The following is a 20,006-nucleotide window of genomic DNA, read 5'->3' as shown; positions in this document are numbered from 1 at the left end:
AAATTAAATATAAAAAGCCTGTTGGCTGACAAGGGGGCAGGCATTTATCCTTCATATGTCAAAAGTCTACTGAGAATGTACTATGCTGTAGGCATTATGTTCATTCTAGTATTAGTTGGAAATTGGAAACATCTTGTGAGCAGTTATTCATGGGTGTCCCCTCATTGAAAAGCCCTTCAGCCGAGAGACAAGAGCTCTTTTTCTTGCCTCTTTTCAAGGAGGCTCTGAATACTCATTAATTAGTAGTCATTAGCTTTAATATACCCAGTGGTGCCAAACTGAATGACAGTGGTACACTCCTTTCCAACAAATGTGTATCCATTAAAAATCCTTGGAAATACCGTAACAGATACCCCTTCCCTTAGAATATAAGAATTACATGTATAAAGAATTTATCATCTGCCCTTTCAAGACATTATTTGGAGCATGCAAATGTATCTTGGAAGACTGAGAAGGAATCAGCTTGTCTTATACCAAGATTGAGAATACTGCCATTTTCCTTATGTTCACCAAAGTCTTAGATTTAACTTTTTCTTCCACTGAGCTAAGTGCCACATCTTCAATAGTAAAGTACCTGAAGGGCCAAATTGTTCTGGTACAAATTCTACAGAAGCTTCATGAGCAATTGCTCAAGCTGTATTTCCCAGGGGAGTTAACCAAGAAGGAATTGTGTAGTGAACAAAGGTGTGCTTACAATAAAGTACACCCAAACTTTTCACAATTAGATGATTTAATTACTGGAGAGTCCCTATTAATATTTCCTTTTCCTTATTGAAAATCTATAACTAGAAAGGGATGAAAACAACATTTTATTACCTATTTTTAAAGAAGATAAATTTAGCATGGATAAAACGTATCCACAAATAAGTCTAGAGTACAATATCCTCTAGGAGTCATCTCTCCAGAAAAACATTTCTCTAAAAATTTCTCATGAAAATAAAATGATCTGACCTTTAGTCTCTCACATTTTTTCTGCTAATGCTCTATCAGAAAAGATGATTTAAAGAAGAAAAAAAAAGAAGTAGAGATATGGGGAAACAAAGAGAGAGCAAGGAGCATGGTAACTGTAGAGAGAACTAACCAGAACCTCAATGTTAACTATATTATAGTCTTTTAATTTTTCCTAGTTCAGTCATATTGCTAACTCTAGTCTTGGTATCTTATCCAAGTGCATCTCTAATAATAATTTGGCTAGTTGTAAACTTCAATAGAAACTTTAGTGCCATGCTTTCCAACCAATAACCAAATTAGTTATCTTCCAAATAAATTCCTTACTCTCAACTAATGACCTGATTCTTGCTTCTCTGATAAAAGCAGAAGCACTTAGAAGATAATGTAATCATTTCTCATTTTAAAAAGCTAACAATCTATTTCAATTTATGTCCATGAGTTATTTTCCTTCCTCCACAAATGGGTGAATTGTCCCAACAATTAAGCCACGCCCTCCAATTGTGACTGACATCTCCTTTCTGGTCCACATAACGATTTTGAAGTTGCATCATCAATTTATCCTTCTCTACAAGAAAATTCCATTAGCATATAAGCATGCTCTACCATCTCTTGTACTTTAAAAAAAGGCATTCCTTTGATTTTGCAGCCCTTTAAACTCTCATTTTTATGCTCTCATTTGTAGGAAATGTTATCAAAAAAAGATTTATGTGTCTATTTTCTACAATTCCTATCTTCGATTCTTGCATAATCTTTTCCATCCACATCTTATTCCCAACAACCCACTTAAATGCTCTCACTGGATTCTTCAGATTTAATGATTGTTTTTTGCTCCTTCTCTTTATTGAGCTCTTGGCAGCATTTAAAATAAAAGATGCTCCCTGCTACTTGATTCGCTGTCTTCACTTGGCCACTGAGGTAACACATTCAGAGCAAGTGTCTTCCTCCTACCACAAAGATGACTTCTTCTGAGTCTCATTTTTGGGATCTCTCTTATCGTTTGAAACTCTAAACATGGGTTGTGCAGACTTCAGCCTGTGTGCCTCTTTTTTTCTAACTGCATGACCTGCTTCAAGTCCCTCTTTGCCTCTAGCCCCAAACTCTCCCCTCACCTCCACACTTACGTTATCACACCGTCTGCTCAAGAGCTTTACTTGAATTTATACAAACATAGACAGTTCATCTAGGCCAAAGCAGAAATGTCCATCCCCCTCTCTACTGACTAGCTCTTGTCTCAGTGTTCCACATCGAGGCCAGAGCCTATAGCCCCCTTGACACCTCCTTTTCTCTCCACTCCATATTCGAAAGTACTTTAAACTGTCACCTTCAGGATAGAATCTGAATACAAACACTTCTCACCTCTCCACCACAAACCTCCTGGGTCATCCCACCATCATCCTCACCTGGACTCTTGCAGTAGTTGGTTAACTCATCTCCACCTTTCTTTCTTCTCCTTCTGTAGAATTTCCTCCAGGTAAGAACCAGAAAATTCTTTTGAAAATGTAAATCAGATCATGGTGTGTTCTACTCAAAACCTTTCAACAACTTCCCATCACACTTGGAGTAAAGTCTACTGTCTAAATTTCATGGCCGATAAATTCTCCCTTGCTCTGATCTGTGCCTATCTTTCTAGAAGGTATTTCCAGCCATGCTCCAGCCATATTGGTCTTCTTTTCATTCTTTACTCATTTCAAATTCACCTCACTTGTTATTCTGACTACCTGGAAAAATTTCCTCCAAAAGTTTGAATGTCTTCTTACTTTTTAAAATTAGGTCTAGGGTCAATTATCAACTCTTCTGTGAGGACTTCCCTTATCATTCTATCTAAAAGATCCCACTTCTTTCCCAGATATGCTTTTTAATAATATTTATTATATAAAAACATGTAGATGACCACTCTCTCTTTTCTGACACTCTCACTCCCATTACTTTACAATCTCTTTCTGGCTCAGAATCCAGTGCTACTTTTTAATCTTATTCAATCAATCTCTTAATTTTAATGTTGTCAAAATTCTGTATTTGGCTCTCCTCTCTGTCACTCAATAAATCTACTCCTGCTGTTCTCATTCATTACCTTTGTTTAAATTACTGTTAATCTCTACTTTTATCTCTGTCTTTGTCTTCAGTCAAGATCTTTACATAGACATCCACATCCATTTAGTAAATCGTTTGTTAAGCATGTCAGTTTGGACTCACACAACCGTCTTAAACCCAATATATTCCAAACAACTCATAATATTACCCTTTTCTCCTTTTTCTAAACTTAATCCTTGCTTTATTTCCCCTACCAAGGAAGAGACCCTGAGACAAGAGCTAGTTGGAAGAGAAGGGGATGGGCATTTCTGCTTTGGTCCAGATGAATTGTCTGTGTTTTGTAAACATTCAAGGAAAGCTACTGAGTAGACAACGTGATAATATAAGCGTGGGGCTGAAGGGAGAGTTTGGGGCTGGAGATAAAGGAGAGCTTGAATGAGGTCATGAAGTTGGAAAAGAAGAGATGCACAGGCTGAGGTCTGCACAATCCATATTTAGATTTCCCTCTACTAGTTTACGCCTCTACCAAGTTTCCATTCACCCAAACCACAAACCTTGGAGTCATTCTTTAGTTCTCTCTTTTCTACACTTGTCAAATTTAATCAGTTGATGCTTTCAAAACTTTTCACTGCTCCCTATTTCTACTTCCAATGTATAAATTCAAGTTCTTGTATTTCTTGCCTGGAGAATGATGAGAATATATTCTTTTGTGTACATTTAGTGATTGCCTACCCAGCAGTCATCCTTTCTTCCCTCTCCTTCCTTTAAATAACATTTATAATTTTCTTTTGGAAGCCAAGTCTCCCTCATTGTGTTTTTTCCCCTAATATGATTAAGATCAATGTGACTACCAGCTCTAGGCATTGATTCTGATTGACATGAACCAATATGTGTGGTCTCATCTGCATAATGATGCAATGTTTAAGTTGGCCTAATAAAAAAACCTCAGTATTGGTGTTTAGTAATTATGGAAAAAAACACTTCTTCTCAAATGTGAAAGAGTAAGTATGCAGTCCTAGTTACTATTGGCAGCCATCTTGTACCTTGAGAGGAGTCAACCTAAGGAAAAGTCAACTCATGGAGGAAGTCAGTGCGGACTTGAGAGAAATGGAGCTTAAACCCTGACTGAACGCACACAGAGATTCTACCCTAACGCTGATTATGAGCCAATTAATCATCTCTAAGCTATAAATGAGCTTAGATACATTTTCTGTTACTTGGAGTCAGACTGATTGACCTTACGTAGTTCATAGTGACCACAGGACCACAGGAGTGATCATATCCTCTTACCAAGAGAATCTACTTTTGTCGCGCCTAATAATTCTCCAGTGGATTCAGGATAAAGTGCAAATTTCTAGCATTGCACATCCTGCTCTGGACTTAGTGAATTTCTGCCAGTTCTCTAGACATGCCATAGTTATCATGATGTGGTACTTTCACCAATTCTCTTTATTTCAAAACACCTGTTTTCCCTTGGATGCCTATCTTTAAGCCTCATCCTAAATGCAGCTGCATCTGTGAGATCTTCGCCAATCCTTGAACTCAGCTGCTAACTCTCTGCTCTTCATTTCCTCATCAGATATCTGATATGACTGAATTTGTGTTTTTGAAACATTACTCTTGTCCATATTTCTCCTGGTATGATCATCATTATTCACTGTCTTATCTTTCTCCTTAGTGAGACCACCAGTGGTCATCTTTTTGTTCCTATAACATTTGTCACATGCTCAATTATTGTTTCTTGAATGAACCAAAGAGACAAGGAAACTGTCTCCAGTAAAATTTACATTCTAAAACTAATATGTACGAAAGTCTACAAAATCAAGCTAAGGTGCTCAGGGCCACAGAATGGTACAGAGCAATTGCCTCACAAGGGGTGGTTCTGACTCTTTCCAGGTAAGATAATTTAATGAAAGACCTTTTGGATCGAATATAGTGAAACCTAGAAAGAACTCTTCCACCCCTGTCTTCTACAAAACACTTTCTCTATATGTAATAACTTTGAGGTGAAGGGCCACAGAGAGAGATAAAATAGGTAAAATGCACTCCTAATGATGCAATCTCCTTGAACGTGGAGGACACCTCCCCACTGACTTTCATGGTGGCAACATGTCACCAGATAAGAAAGCTTTCAGCCTGACCAGTTTAATTACATGCCAAGAAAATTATCTCTATTGTCTACATTAGTCTATTAGAACTTAAAATTAGTGGAGGAAAACTCTAAATGACCAATACCCTAGTGCTTTTTTTATATGATCTTCTTCTCTTTTTCCAGGTAACTTTTATTTGTATTTTGGATTCCAATTCTATAGTTTAAATTTGTTTTGCCTACATGTAATAGCTTCCAGTATCAGTTCTCTGTCATTATATTTTATATATCTAATGGAATTAGCAAATGAAGAAAATAAAATCGTGTAGGAAAATGAATGCACCCTTATTCATGCATTTGCATTACTCTCCAATAATCTACTTGACAATCTTTTAAGTTATTTTTAATATTTACCTTATTTATGTATGTTTTCCTACAGTACAGTATACGTCATGCTGACAAACTCTGTGGACCTGAGAATTAAGAGCACATTCAGATACTGTTTTTTGAATAAGGAACATTTCACTGTGCAGGTGTTTCAGTAATTGTGAGACACAGGGAAAAATCCCTCTTTTGGTGGTGCTCAGATTCACACTTCCTGCTGTGGTGTGGTGAGCAGCCTGGCACTCGCACACTGAACTACAATGTGAAAACTGTGGGACTAGTGCCCGAGGCGGCCTCCCCTTAAGGTGTTTTTCCATCATCACCACCATCACTTCCCTCCCCTGACAACTCTCCCCATCACTCTATTCTCAACAGTCTATCTTAGAAGGTAAGTATTCCTACATTTTCACGTTTCAAAAAGTGTATATTCCATTACAAGACTGTATGAGCTATGTAACTATAGACACAAAAAAAGAGTGTGTTCTAAAAAGCAGGAAATGTCTACATCTAATTCTGATATTAAAAAAATATATTTGCCTCTTGTTTTCATACTATTTGCAGCAATTAAGGAGCATAGAAATTTGATTCCAGGGTTCTGTACAAAGATCTCTTTGACAAAACAAAGCAAATTTCCCCTTCACCTTTATTTCTATTATTTAATGCATAGACTTAACCAATCTTTGTACACACAAAGTAGCGTTTTTCTAAGTGTTTTTGCTTGTTTCATCTCTTTCCCCAGACTTTTTTGGTAATATGGCAGGTTAGGGCAGAGGGCTGGTATGGTACTCTCTGTGTCCTGGGATGGGGATGGACTGTGTGACAGAGAGACATTTGTTGGATTCTCAACTCTGTCACACACGCCCCTGTGAGCAATAGGTCAAATCACGTTATTTCTTTGAAAAATTATTTCTCCAAATAAAACATGAGTAATCATTCATGTTTTTTCAAGTCTATTATGCAAAGAACACTTAAAAAGGCATATGAAAATTCCTGGTCTTGCACTTGACATGCAGCAGGTACTCCAAAAATGTTAGTTTGCTTTCCTTAGATTTCTTCCCCTTTATACACATTTTGGTCCACTTAGAACTTAACAGGATCCTAAAAGAATGCTTGCAAATGCAGAAAATTATTTCTAGAAACTTAGCAGGGTCTTTGTTACACATTTTCTCTACTGTCAAATCCCACAGAAAGATTATAGTATATATTTCCATGTAAGAAAATGATGAGATAAGAATAATGAATAGATATTAGCCAAATTTCTGTCCCATCTCTCTTCCTAGATTTCCTATTGGATCTCTCTTTCACTAAATGCTGAATTTTTTAAAAAAATTGTGATTTCTTCCTTCTGTTCAATGCTCTCCCTTCAATCAGAAATCTAAATATCTTCCCTGAGAAATACTACAAAGTGTCTGAATATTGGATTTTTTCCTTTGTTTAGGTCTTTTACAAAAAATCTATAAACTAAAACATTCTTCTGCTTAAATCTAAGTAGGAAATAATAGGAGAAAAAACAATTTTACTGAAGGACTTAGAGACTTTAGGATATATCATCAGAACTGATTACAATAATTTTTCTCTTGTGGACCATTAAGAAAAGAATAGATATAATAGTCAAATGAATAGAAAAGATTTGAGTTTTATATAAATTTAGGTAAAGGCACTGCATAGAAAGTTCTAGAAACCTTTTCCATTTCTGTGGCAAGCATTCTTGATTGCTAGCTTAATAACCATCTGCCCAAGAGGATCCTGAGTTTGTTCCTATATCAGATGATCCTGCCTTTTAGCAGGGGTTGCATCCCTGCCCAGCGGATAGCAGGTCAGGGAGTAAATCTTAATCAACCTAAATCAATCCATTTATACTATTGTTGATTCATATAGGAATGGGGATGACCCAATTCTGAATCACCTGACCCAATTCCAAAGCAAAAAATTTTCCCAAGAATCAGTCCTCCCACCCTAACAGAATCTCTCTCACTTCTCAGAATAGAAGTCAGGATTTTGCTGATTTGGATCCTGGGTGCAGACATAGCACTTCTCATCTGGCCATGCTGAGGCGACGTCCCACATAGCACAACCAGAAGGACCTACAACTAAAATATACAACTACGCACTGGGCAGCTTCGAGGAGAAGACGAAGGAGAAAACCAAGAGAAAGATTGGCACCAGATGTTAGCTCAGGTGCCAATCTAAAAAAAAAAATGCACAAAGACTGAGTCTAGATGGAGTGACATCATCAAGATGGCAGCATAGGTCATTCTCAACTTTGGTACTCCTCACAAGAAGATCAACATTAACTATCCACAGACAAGACACCATTGAGAAAAATCTCAGAAACTGGAAGTGAGGCTGAAGCACACCTGGAACACAGAGACCGAGAAGGACCTCTTCGAAGGGTAAGAGCTGCTGCTACACTCTAACCGCACTGACCCTCTCCCAGGTTGGCACAGTACCACACTGACAGAGGCCCTGGGCCTATGGTTTTTCCAGTGGGAAAAAGAGAGCACAAGGTGGACATCTAGCTCCTCCAGCATTGAAGTATGCTTCCTGAGGCATCTCAGGTCTTGCCTCACAGAGATCACTAGGGGAATCTGCAGGGCTTGACCACTGGGGATCATGTAGAGAAGGAAAAGAGGGGGCAGGGCTTAGGGCAACCAGCACTGGGATCTTGGCAGATTGCATTCCTCCTTGCAGCAGTGCCTGATCCCAGCCAGTGGCTCTGCCCATCTACAGAGCCAAGCTGGTGACCTTGTCTGGCCAGGGACCTCGGTTGGGAGCTCTGCCTGATTCAGTTCTCTAGCTGACAAGCCATACTGGCCATGGAGCCCGTTCTACAACCAACCGAGACAGGGAAGCAAATTTGAAGTCCTGCCGAAATGCTGAGTAGATCTTCCAGTCCTGCCTGACCAGGAAGCCTAGGAAGAGAACCTGGGCAGCCACAGAGTGTATCCTATGGTGACACACAGCAGTGTCCGAGCAGAGATTGCAGCCAGCAACTCTGCCCATCTGCAGAGCCAAGCTGGTGGCCTTGTCTGACCAGGGAACTCCGTAGGCAGTTCTGCTCGTTTTGGGTCCTCAACCAAAAAGAAGGGTCCATTGCAGAGCTTGTTCTACAGCCCTTCCTGGGAAGGGAAGCAAATTCACATCCTCACCTGAATATTATGTATAGCCTCCAATCTCACTGACCAGGAAGCCTGATCAGAGATCTGGGCAGCGGAAGAGCCCATCCTACAGCCAGGCTTGGACAGGGAGCCAGGTCAGCAGTACTGTCAAACTGTTTAGTATAGCCTCTGGCCCTGCATAACCAGGAGCCTGAACAGTGACCCCGGACAGCCTCAGAAGCCAGCCTATGGTACTGCCCAGACAAAGAGCCCAGCCTACAGCCTTGCCAGGTTGTTGAATGCAGCCTGTGGCCTGGCCCAGGCAGGTAGCACAGCCAGTGGCCCTGCCCAATTGTGAAGCATAGCCTGCAGGACCCAACCAAGGAAGGATCCCAAACACTGACAACACTCAACCACAGAGCACAGTCTCTACCCCAACTCAACTGCAGAATACTGCTGGAGGCCCCTCCCAATGAAAGAGCCTGAACAGTGACCTCATCCACCAGCAGAGCATGGCCAGCAGCCTACCTGATTACAAAGCTCAGCTAGGGTCCTTGCCCAACTCAGGGGTGTACTTTGCAACCCTACCTGATCATGGAGCACAGATTGAGGCTTTTTATGACAGCAAAGCATTTCCTGTGGCCCAGCCAGAACACAGAGTCCAGCCAGTGGTAACATCCGATCAGGAAACACAACTGACATCATACTCAACAATGATAGTTTGAAAGCTTTTCTTCTGAGATCAGGAATGAGACAAGGATACCCGTTCTCACCACTTATATTCAACATAGTACTGCAAGTCTTAGCCAGAGCAATTACACAAGAAAAAGAAATAAAAGGCATCTGAAACAGAAAGAAAGAAGCAAAATTGTTTCTGTTTGTAGATAACATGATCTTATGTCTAGGAAATCCTAAAGACTCTACCAAAAAGCTGTTAGAATTAATAAATAAATTCAGAAAACTTGCAGGTTACAAAACCAACATACAAAAATTAGTTGTGTTTCTATGTACTAACAATGAATTATCTGCAAAAAGAAATAAAGAAAACAATACCATTTACAATAGTATCAGAAAAAATAAAATATACAGGGGCAAACTTAACCAAGGAGGTGAAAGATCTCTACACTGAAAACTCCAAGACATTGATGAAAGGAATTGAAGACACAAATAAATGGAAAGTTATTCTGTGTTCATGGATTGGAATAATTAATATTGTTAAAATCTCTATACTACTCGAAGCCTTCTATAGGTTCAATGTAATCCCTATCAAGATTCAATGGTACTTTTTACAGAAATAGAAAAAAAATTCTAAAATTCTTATGGAACCAGAAAAGACCCTGAATAGCCAAAGCAATCCTAAGAAAGAAGAGCACAGCTGGAGGTACCATACTTCCTAATTTCAAACTATATTACAAAGTTATAATAATCAAAACTGTATGATACAGGAATAAAAATAAACTCATAGATCAATGGAACAGAATCAAGAGCCTACAAATAAACCCATGCATATATAGTCAACTAACATTTGACAAGGGAGCCAGGAATACTAAATGGAGAAAAGGCAGTCTCTTCAATAAATGGCAGGTAAACTGGGTATATACATGCAAAACAAGGAAACTGGACCCCTACCTTATACTACTCACAAAAATTAACTCAGAATTGGCTTACAGACCAAAATGTAACACCCGAAATCATAAAATTCCTAGAAGAAAACATAGAAAATAATATCCTTGGCATTTGTCTTGGCAATGATTTTATGAATATGATACCAAAATTACCAGTAATAAAACCAAAAATAAACAACTGAAACTACACCAAACTAAAATCTTTCGTATAGCAAAAGAAATGATCAGCAAAATGAAAAGGCAGCCTACGAAATGGGAAAAAATATTTTCAAACCACATGTCTGATAAGGGGTTAATATCCAAAATAAATGAGGAACTCATACAATGCAATAGCAAATAAACAATTAATCCAATTTAAAAATGGGAAAAGGACTTGACCAGACATTTTTCCAAAGAAGATATTCAAATGGTCAACAGGTACATGCAAAGATGCTCAAACATCACTAATCATCAGAGAAATGCAAGGCAGAACCACGAGATATCACCTCACACCTATCAGAATAGATATAATCAAAAACACTAGAGACAACTGGTGTTAGTGAGGATGTAGAGAAAAGGGAACCCTTGTACAATCTTGGTAGAAATGTAAATTCGTGTAGCCCCTATGGAAAACATTATGGAGGTTCCTTAAAAAGTTAAAAATAGAACTACCCTACGATCCAGCAATTCCACAATATAATTCTTGGTATATATCTGAGGAAACGAAATAGCATAAGAGATATTTGCACTCCCATGTTCATTTTGGCATTATCTACAATAGCCAAGGCAAAGAAACAACACATATATATATATGCACATGCATATATATACACATATATATACACAATGGAATATTATTTAGCTGTTAAAAAGAAGGAAATCTTGCCATTTGCGACAACAGGGACGAAACTTGAGGGTGTTATGCTAAGTGAAAAAAGTAAGACAGAGAAAAGGAAATACTGAATGATCTCACTCATATGTGGAATCTAAAATAACCAAGTTTGTAGAAACAGAGAGCAGACTGATGATTGCCAGGGGAGGGGTGAGATGGGTGGAGATGATCAAAGAGGACAAACTTCCAGTTTTAAGGTAAATAAGTTCTGCGGATATAATGTACAGCGTGGTGACTATAGTTACCAATACTGTATTGTGTATTTGAAATTTGCTAGGAGAGTAGATTTCAAAAGTTCTCATGACACAAAAAATATAGTAACTATGTGAGGTGATGGATGTGTTAACTAACCTTATTGTGTCAATGCTTTCAAAATGAATACATACATCAAATCATTACATTGTACACCTTAAACTTATGCAATGTTATATATCATTTATATCTCAACAAAGCTTGAAAAGAATTAAAAAATAAAAGGCTGAATCTACCAACTTTTGCCTTTCAATTGTTTGGAAATGATCTGAGGCCATAATACATGAGTTCCTCATGATTGGAGGGGACAAGCCTGAGAACAAATGTCAAGAGGCTGAGGATGAGGGGAGTGAAAAGACAGGAAAAACCTCAGTCCTCACTGATATTGTTCAGCAGTGGAATTAACTAACCTTGGAAACTCACTTGAGGACTCACGTGAGAGAAATATACATTCTTATATAAGCTAATTAAGGCTGTTAGCTGAAGTTGGAATCATCCTAACTGATACAAATGCTAAGAGTCATGCAGACAGGTATGGACAGCTTAGAAAGAAATTGGGAAAGAGTGTGGGCTCTGTCGCCTGCATTTGTACAGGATTGACAATGAGCTCGGGGGACTTCTGAATTACCTATCAGCGATGGTAAAGGCTTATGTAACAGTCAATTACTGAGTGAAATCCCAAGCTATTAATTATATGCCAGAGAGGACATCCAGTTACTGATGGATTACACTCTAGGCTGGAAACTGTTCTCACCTTTTCCTTTTGGGACTCTGCCACCATCTTACTATTACTGCACCTGCATCTTTGTTGTCCCTTGCACAAATATTCCATGATGCCATCATCATTTTTAATCATTCTGTGATTACGGGAACATGCTGGGTAATTGCCAAGGCCAGAGAGGAATGTGTTGTTTCCATTAGCCTTTTCTTGCTTAGTGTTTAAAGGAAAGATAGTTAACTCTGGGCTATGCTGCAGGATCACTATCAAGCAGTATGCCAGAACAGCAAAATGTATTTGCTATGCACAGAATAAACCGTTAGCAAGCAACTGGTCAATATGAGATTACTGAGTGAGAAAATTAAAATGCATATGGTAATAAGTCAAGATCTCCCTCAGTTTATATTTACTGACAGAAGATGCGGCATTGGGGAAGTAAAACACAGTGATAGTAATGGTTCTCCTTGTAACAAACTCTGCAACTGACAGGTATACAGAAAATAGAGGTAGCAGCGTATTTTTCATTAGAAGTCCATAGACTCTGAGAAGCTGTCAAATGTTAACTAGCTTACCTTCTGCTCTTTGCAAAAAGGTTAATGGATACAGCACATTTTCCAATGTGACTCTGAAAAACAAAGAATTACAAATACTATGTGGTGGTATTTGTTTTTCTTCTTTTTTAGCCTACCCTATGTAAAAATCTAGAGCTTGAATGTCACATCAAAGCTTTCAGCTATCAAAAAATGGCTAATGATCACATATGCGGTGGTGAGATAGGGTGGTGTAGCTCTATAGTGGAGGGTCTGGAAATGAATCTCTAGTTGTTAGAATGTGATATTGGGAATGAACCGGTATTCATTTGAGGATCAAACTTTTAACCTTTTGTAGGAAGATGATCTTTATTTACCATTTGTCTAGTTTGTTCAAAAATATTTTATAACTATGTATAATAAAAATGTATCATTTATACCAAAGAGTATGACTAACCTATATGTATAGATCAAAGTAACAAAGTTAATGAACAACTTCTAGTCACTTCTGATAAGAAACAGAACATTAGCAATATCACCCTCCTCTGCCCAGGGCATGAACAGTGAGCTATATTTCAGACTGCCCATTCCCTTGAATTTCCTCACGGTTTTACAAGATATGCATGGATGTGTGTGTGTGTGTGTGTCTATAGTGTTAAACATGATTGCATCTAGTCTTCTATGATTTTGGATATTTATTCGTGGAATTGTACTGTATATACTGTTGAGTGCCTTGCTTCATTCACTCAGTATTCTGCTCTGCAGATTTATTCTGAGGGACGATTCATTCGCTTATCCTGTCTCTTGGAATTTGTTGCTAGATACACTGCTGCTTTAAACATTCTTGTGCAATTTTCCTGGTGCACCTGAGAGTTTCGGTGGGTGGGTGGGGGGGGGGGGTTGTATATCTAGGAATTAAACTACTGGATTGCCATAGTTGTATGAATTCATATTTGCAGCAAGGAATAAATCTTCTGAGCTGTTATCGTCAATCTTTTAAAATTTTGTCAATCTGGAGGATGTAAAAAGGTCCATATTATAATTTTTATTTGCATTAAATGATAACTAGTAAGTTGAGCACATTTTTTACAAGTTTATTTGGCATTTTGTTTCCTCTTTTGGGTTATTTTTCTTTGTGAATTTCTTCTGTCTTTTTATAATTTGGAGATGATTCTTTATATATTTGCGACACTAACACAATGTTGGTTAACTGTGGGAAATGGCCACTCTATGGCCATGGTTTGTGTTTTCAGTATTTTTATGGAGCTCATTGATAAGTAGATAGTTTTAGCTCACTCAGATGTAGCAACTTTTTCTTTATGTTTTATGCAGTGTATTTTTTAATGAAATAATTTCTTACCTTAGTTTCATTGGGATTTGTCCAGTATTTTCTTCTTAGACTATTTTAGACATTGTCTTGCACAATTGATTTTTTAATCTACATAAAATTGTTTGCATGTGTTTATGGACAAACAATTCCCTTCTACCATTTCCTAAATAATATGTCTTTTCTTCACTAAACTCTAATGCCACGTTGTTACAGATCAAGTTTCCATATTTAAATGTGTCTATCTGAGTTTCTTTTTCTGTGCTATTGGTCTGTTTTTCTATCTCTGCCTCAATAATATTCTGATTCAAATATTGTTACTTTATAATATGTCATTGGACAGGATAATCTCTACAAATCCTTTTCTTCTTCTTCATAAGTGTTAAATGTTGTTAATCCTTTCCCTTTTTGTATAGATTTTTAAAAATATATGTTCAGTTCAGTGAGAAACTCTGTTGCAGTTTTGATCGGAATCCGACTGAATTTGGGGAGATTATAGACTTGAGTCTTTCCAATTCTGGGTCTTCCAACCTAGGAGTGCGATCTCGCTCGCTCTCTTTCCATCTATTTGATCATCCTCAAATTCTTTGACTAATTTTTAATAATATTCCTCCAAATACGATTTCTGAAATTCTGTTACTTTTATTTCTAATTTAAAAATATTTTGTGGGGCCGGCGCCATGGCTGAGTCGTTAAATTTGTGCTCTCCACTTCGGCAGCCCAGGGTTTCGCCAGTTTGGATCCTGGGTGTGGACATGGCACCGCTCGTCAGGCCATCCTGAGGCGGCGTCCCACATGCCACAACTAGAAGGACCCACAACTAGAAACACACAACTACGTATAGGGAGCTTTGGGGAGAAAAGTGAAAAATTAAAAAAATCTTTCAAAAAGTATTTTGTGACTATGTGTATATAGACATATGTATATAAAGGTTTTAAATGCTTATTATGAAAGTAAAGCAATGCAATTAATTTTTGTCGACAGTTTTGACAACCTGTTAAACTGTTTTGTTAATTCCAATAATTTTAGACTGTAGATCAGGGCTTGGCAAACTTTGTTCTTTTTTAAAGGGCCAGATAGTAAACATTTGAGACTCTGAGGGCCGTATGGTCTCTAACAATGATTCAGCTGTGCCATTGTAGCATGAAAGCAGCCACAGACAGCACGTAAATGAACAAGCACGGGATGACTGTGTTTCAATAAAACTTCATTTACAAAAACAGGTGGCAAGCTGGTTTTGGCCTATAGGCCATTGGTTGCTGATCTCTATTCTAGGCTATCCTATCAACTGCCAATAACAACAGTTCTATTTCTTCTTTTAATTCTTACTTATTTTGCTTTTTTTGCCTTCTAATTGCCCTGGCTAGAAAGCCCAGAATAATCTGTAATAGAAGTGTTGACAGTACCCATCAAGCCTTGCTCGTGATTTTAAAGAGACTGTTTCTAATAGTTCGCTGGTGTATGATATTTGTTGGTGGTCTGCATAGATTCACTGGATGATGGAATTTTACCTCCATTCCTAGTCTTTAAGCAGTTTTACCATTATTTTTTCCCCTGCATGTATTGAGATAAGTGAATAGATTTTATTCTTTAATCTGCTAATATATGAATTACATCAATAGATTTTCTAACATGGAACCAACATCACAGCTCTTGTACATCTGTACATGATGGCATTATCTTTTAAAATTATTATCTGGTTTGTTTCCTCTTTTATTAGAATGTTGGCATCTGCTTTTATGAGTGAAATTGATGTGTTTATCTTTTTTTTCTTACTATCCTTGTCTGGTTTGGAATTGAGGCTAAAATAGTTACATTAATAGAGTGGAAAGTATTCCCTCCTTCTTTATTCTCTGGAAGATGTTGTATACTATCAAAGTAACTCTTCCTCGGACTTTCTGTTGACTTCTCCTATAAAACTGTCTGTGTTTGTTATAATCTCTGGGGGAGGATTCTTAACCCCTGATTCAGTCTTTTTTTTTTAACAATTATAGAATTATTCAATTTTTCTGTTACTTCTTGATTAAATTTTGGTAATTTGTATTTTTCTAGAACATGTTTTGACTAAGCTTTTAAATTTTGTTGGCATGAATTTCTCAAAACCTTGTTGAATTATCTTTTTAAATTTCTATAACATTTATAGTAATATTCCTGCTTTCATTCTTAAGATTATTTAAACACTGTCTGTACATTACTTGATCAATCTTGCCAAAGCAATGTCAATTTTATTAATCTTCTCAAAGGGTAGTGGTGTTCCTTCATTAGTTCTCTGTATCATTTTTTTCTATTTTATTAATATCTCTTGTTGTTTTGTTACCCTTTGCTTCATTAATATTTATTCTGTTTTTCTTTTTCTGACTTCTCAAGTTGAGCACTTGGCTTACAAATTTTAACCTCTCTTCTTTTCCAAGATGAGCATTTAAAGCTACAAGTTTTCCTCTGCTCTTTTAGCCACATCCTATGTTTCTATATTTTATTTTACTTATTACTCATTTATAATTATTTTCTAATTTATATTGTGATTCATTCTTTGGCAAATGAGTCACTTGGAAATGTGTTTCTAAATTTCTAAATATATGGGATTTTAAAGTTGCCTTATAATATTGGTTTCCAACTTTAGAGCACCGTGGTCAGACTGTTTGTTTTGTGTTATTGCAATTTTCTGATTTTTTCATTACTTGGTATACAGCCAATTTTCAGAAGATACTAAGTGTGCTTTAAAAAAAAAGTGTATATTTTCCACTTCTTCTGTGAAGGGTTTTGTAAATGTACATGAAATCAGACTTGCTAATGATACTGTGAAAAATTCTGTACCCTTACTATTTTCATTTTCTTACTATGTCAATTAATCGAGAAATGTATTGCAATCTTTCCCTAAGTTCTCCTTGAAGTTCTGTCAAATGCATACCTACACCTCTATCTCTATCTCTAGATATATCTGCATTATTAGGTGTATACAATGTTTGGTGTTTACACCTCCCTGTTGAGTTGAAGCTTGTATCCACGTTTTCAGAAATGCTCTTTAATTAAAGAACATTTTTATATTAATTTAGCCCCCACAATTTTCAACTAGTTTGTTTTTATCTGATGCTACTTTTCCGTTTCTTATAATTCTAAACTTTCTACAACCTAATGCTTCATCTGTATTTTTTGTAAACAGTATGAGACTAGAATTTTAAAGTCAATTCTGAATTTGTTTTTAAGAGAAGAGTATAGTCCATTTATATTGCTAAATAAGCGACATATTTTGTATCTTTGAGTCTATAATTTTCTCCTTTATTGTTGATTTTGCCTCCTCTGCTAACCTTAAGCAAGCACTCTATTTCTAATAGAATGATCATCCTTGAAATTTCTTATACTATATAACTTAACAAAGTCTTTGCTCTATCTTTTCCCTCCTACTGAAAAGTAAATGTCTTAATTGTGCTTTTTCCCGAATTATACCTTTTCTAACGTTTTACTTCTATCTTCTTTCATTTTAACACTAGGTCATGATGTTATGATTTTCTATAGACAATGTTTGTCTAGATTTATATGTTCCTTCTTTTGTCTCACACTGTCCTCCTAGAAAATCTTTTCTCTTTCTAAAGTTTTTGGGAGATCCTAAAGGATCTGTTGATTGTAAATTTTCTCAATCTTTGTGAAACAAGAAAAAATCTCTATTTCATCCTTTTTCTTGATTGTTTTGCCAGGTATATGACTTAAGCTATTTTTTCCTGGGGACATTGAAGGTATTCTTCCGTTCCTTTCTGACTCATATTGTTGCTGTCAAGAAATCAGCTTTCAGTCTAATTGTCATTCCCTATTCAGGACTTTGTCTTTTCTTTTTGGTTACTTTTAACACCATTTTTTTTCTTATATGTTCTTCAGTTTCACTACAATATTTGTAACTATAGATTTCTAGTAATTTATTTTGTTTAGGATCTGTTGGGCTTTTGAGGGTTGAGAAGTCATATCTTTATTCAGTTCTGGAAAATTCTGTATGCTGCATTTTCAAGTAGTGCCCAGTACTCCATTCCTATAACCCCTCCTTCTAAATCTTTCTTTGGGGAGGTCTTATTAGGTGAATGCTTGACCTATACATTTTGATTGCCTTGATTCTTACTCTCTTCTCAATATTTTGCACCTCATTTTTTTCCCCATTACACAATCTTTGCCAATTCTTTAGATCTATCTCCCAGTTCACCCAACATGTTCACCATCTTATTATTTGACTTGGTGTTATTCGGGCCATATGAAGAATATGAATATTGGCCTCAAACCCACTTGATGGCCACTGTGGGGAATGAATTCTCAGGGGAGATCTTTTTTCCTTTCATCCAGTATCAGTGTCCAGAGCAATATAGATGAATATCTTTATTAAAAATATGTTCTTGCTATTGATAATATTTTATAAATCTCCTTCGGCAAGTTAGGGTTATTTCCCTAGATTGTCCTTTCATTGAGTGTACCCACTCTCAGAGGTCCTGGCTTTGTGTAGACTCTAGACTTTGTCTGTTGTCCCCTGAACACACAGCCCTTTATATGCAATGCTGTGGACCATATGACACAGGCAGATGCCCAGCAATGCATAGCTTCCTGTGCTCATGTACCAGGACACATGATTTTCTGGTAACTTTTGGCCCTTAAGAATTTCTCTTGGGGCCACCTGTGGCTGAGTGGTTAAGTTTCAGCACTCCACTTTGGTGGCCCAGAGTTTACCAGGTTCAGAATCTGGGCATGGACCTATTACCACTCATCAAGCCATGCTGAGGCATGCCACATAGCAGAGCCAGAAGGACCTACAGCTAGAATATACAACTATGTACTGGGGGGCTGTGAGAAGAAGAAGGAAAAAAAAAGAGGAAGATTGGCAAGAGATATTAGCTCAGGGCCAATTGTTAGAAAAAAAAAAGAATTTCTCTTATTTTCTAGTCAGTTCAGTTAAGCATTTAAATACTTTTTAAAACTGTATTTAATGTCATGAATATTTAGTCCATAGAACTGTGAAAGCAAATATCAGACAATAATCATTCCATAGGCCCACAAGAAAATACCATAGTTTTTAAACTGGAAAAATCACTTTCTCCTTCTATAGTTAAAATTCTAGTCACGTAATCACATCAATTTATCACATAAATAGCTGCTCAATGTCTGTCTTTATGCCAGTACCATACCGTTTTTAATTTTTATTTTATTTTTTTAAAGATTGACTCCAAGCTAACTTCTGTTGCCAATCTTCTTTCTTTTCTTCTTTTTCTTCTTCTCCCCAAAACCCTCTAGTACATAGTTGTATATTCTAGTTGTGGTTCCTTCTAGTTCTGCTATGTGGGATGCCTTCTTAGCATGGCTTGAAGAGCAGTGCTAGGTCTGTACCCAGGATCCAAATGGGCGAAACCCTGGGCCACCAAAGCAGAGCACGCAAATTTAACCACTCTGCCACAGGGCCAGCCCCAATACTATTTTAATTACTGTAGATTTGTTATATATTTTGAAATCAGGAAGCACGATGCCTCCAGCTTTGTTCTTCTTTCTCAAGATTGCTTTGGCTATTCTGAGTCTATTGTGGTTCTATATAAATTTTGTGATTACTTTTCTATTTTTAAAAACAATGTCATTGGGATTTGATAAGAATTACATTGAATCTGTAAATCGCTTTGGGTAATATGGACATTTTAATTCTTCCAATCCATGAAGATAGAATGTCTTTCCATTTACCTGCTTCTTCTTTAATTTCTTTGGTCGATGTTTTGTAGTTTTCAGTATACAAATCTTTAATTTCCTTTGTTAAATTTATTCCTAAATATTTTATTCTTTTTGATGCTACTGCTTTCTTAATTTCCTTTTCAGATGATTTGTTTTTAGGGTTTAGAAACACAACTAATTTTTGTATGTTGATTTTGTATCCTGCAACTTTACTGAATACATTTATGCGTTCTAAGTTTTTTGGTGGAGTCTTCAGGGTTTTCTATATATAAGATCATGTCCTCTGCAAACAGAGATAATTTTACTTCTTCCTTTCTGATTTGAATGCCTTTTCTCTTTTTCTTACCTAATTGCTTTGGCTAGGACTTCCAGTACCATGTTAAATAGAAATAGTGAGTATGAGCGTCTTCGTCTTGTTCCTGATTTTAGAGGAAAAATTTTCAGT

General features: G+C 36.9%; 1 long non-coding RNA gene across 1 annotated transcript in view; it reads right to left on the bottom strand.

Moving 5' to 3' along the window:
• The window catches only part of LOC111775490 (uncharacterized), a 62,779-nt gene that overhangs the window by 13,629 nt on the left and 29,144 nt on the right, over positions 1-20,006 (bottom strand). Inside the window, exon 4 of the long non-coding RNA XR_002811194.2 lies at positions 12,592-12,644. This is a non-coding gene — a long non-coding RNA (uncharacterized lncRNA). The remainder of the gene's footprint in view (positions 1-12,591; positions 12,645-20,006) is intronic.

The sequence above is a fragment of the Equus caballus genome, chromosome 10 (assembly GCF_041296265.1).
Source record: "Equus caballus isolate H_3958 breed thoroughbred chromosome 10, TB-T2T, whole genome shotgun sequence".
In the NCBI taxonomy this organism is placed as follows: Eukaryota; Metazoa; Chordata; class Mammalia; order Perissodactyla; family Equidae; genus Equus; species Equus caballus.
This window is presented reverse-complemented; position numbering and strand designations above follow the sequence as displayed.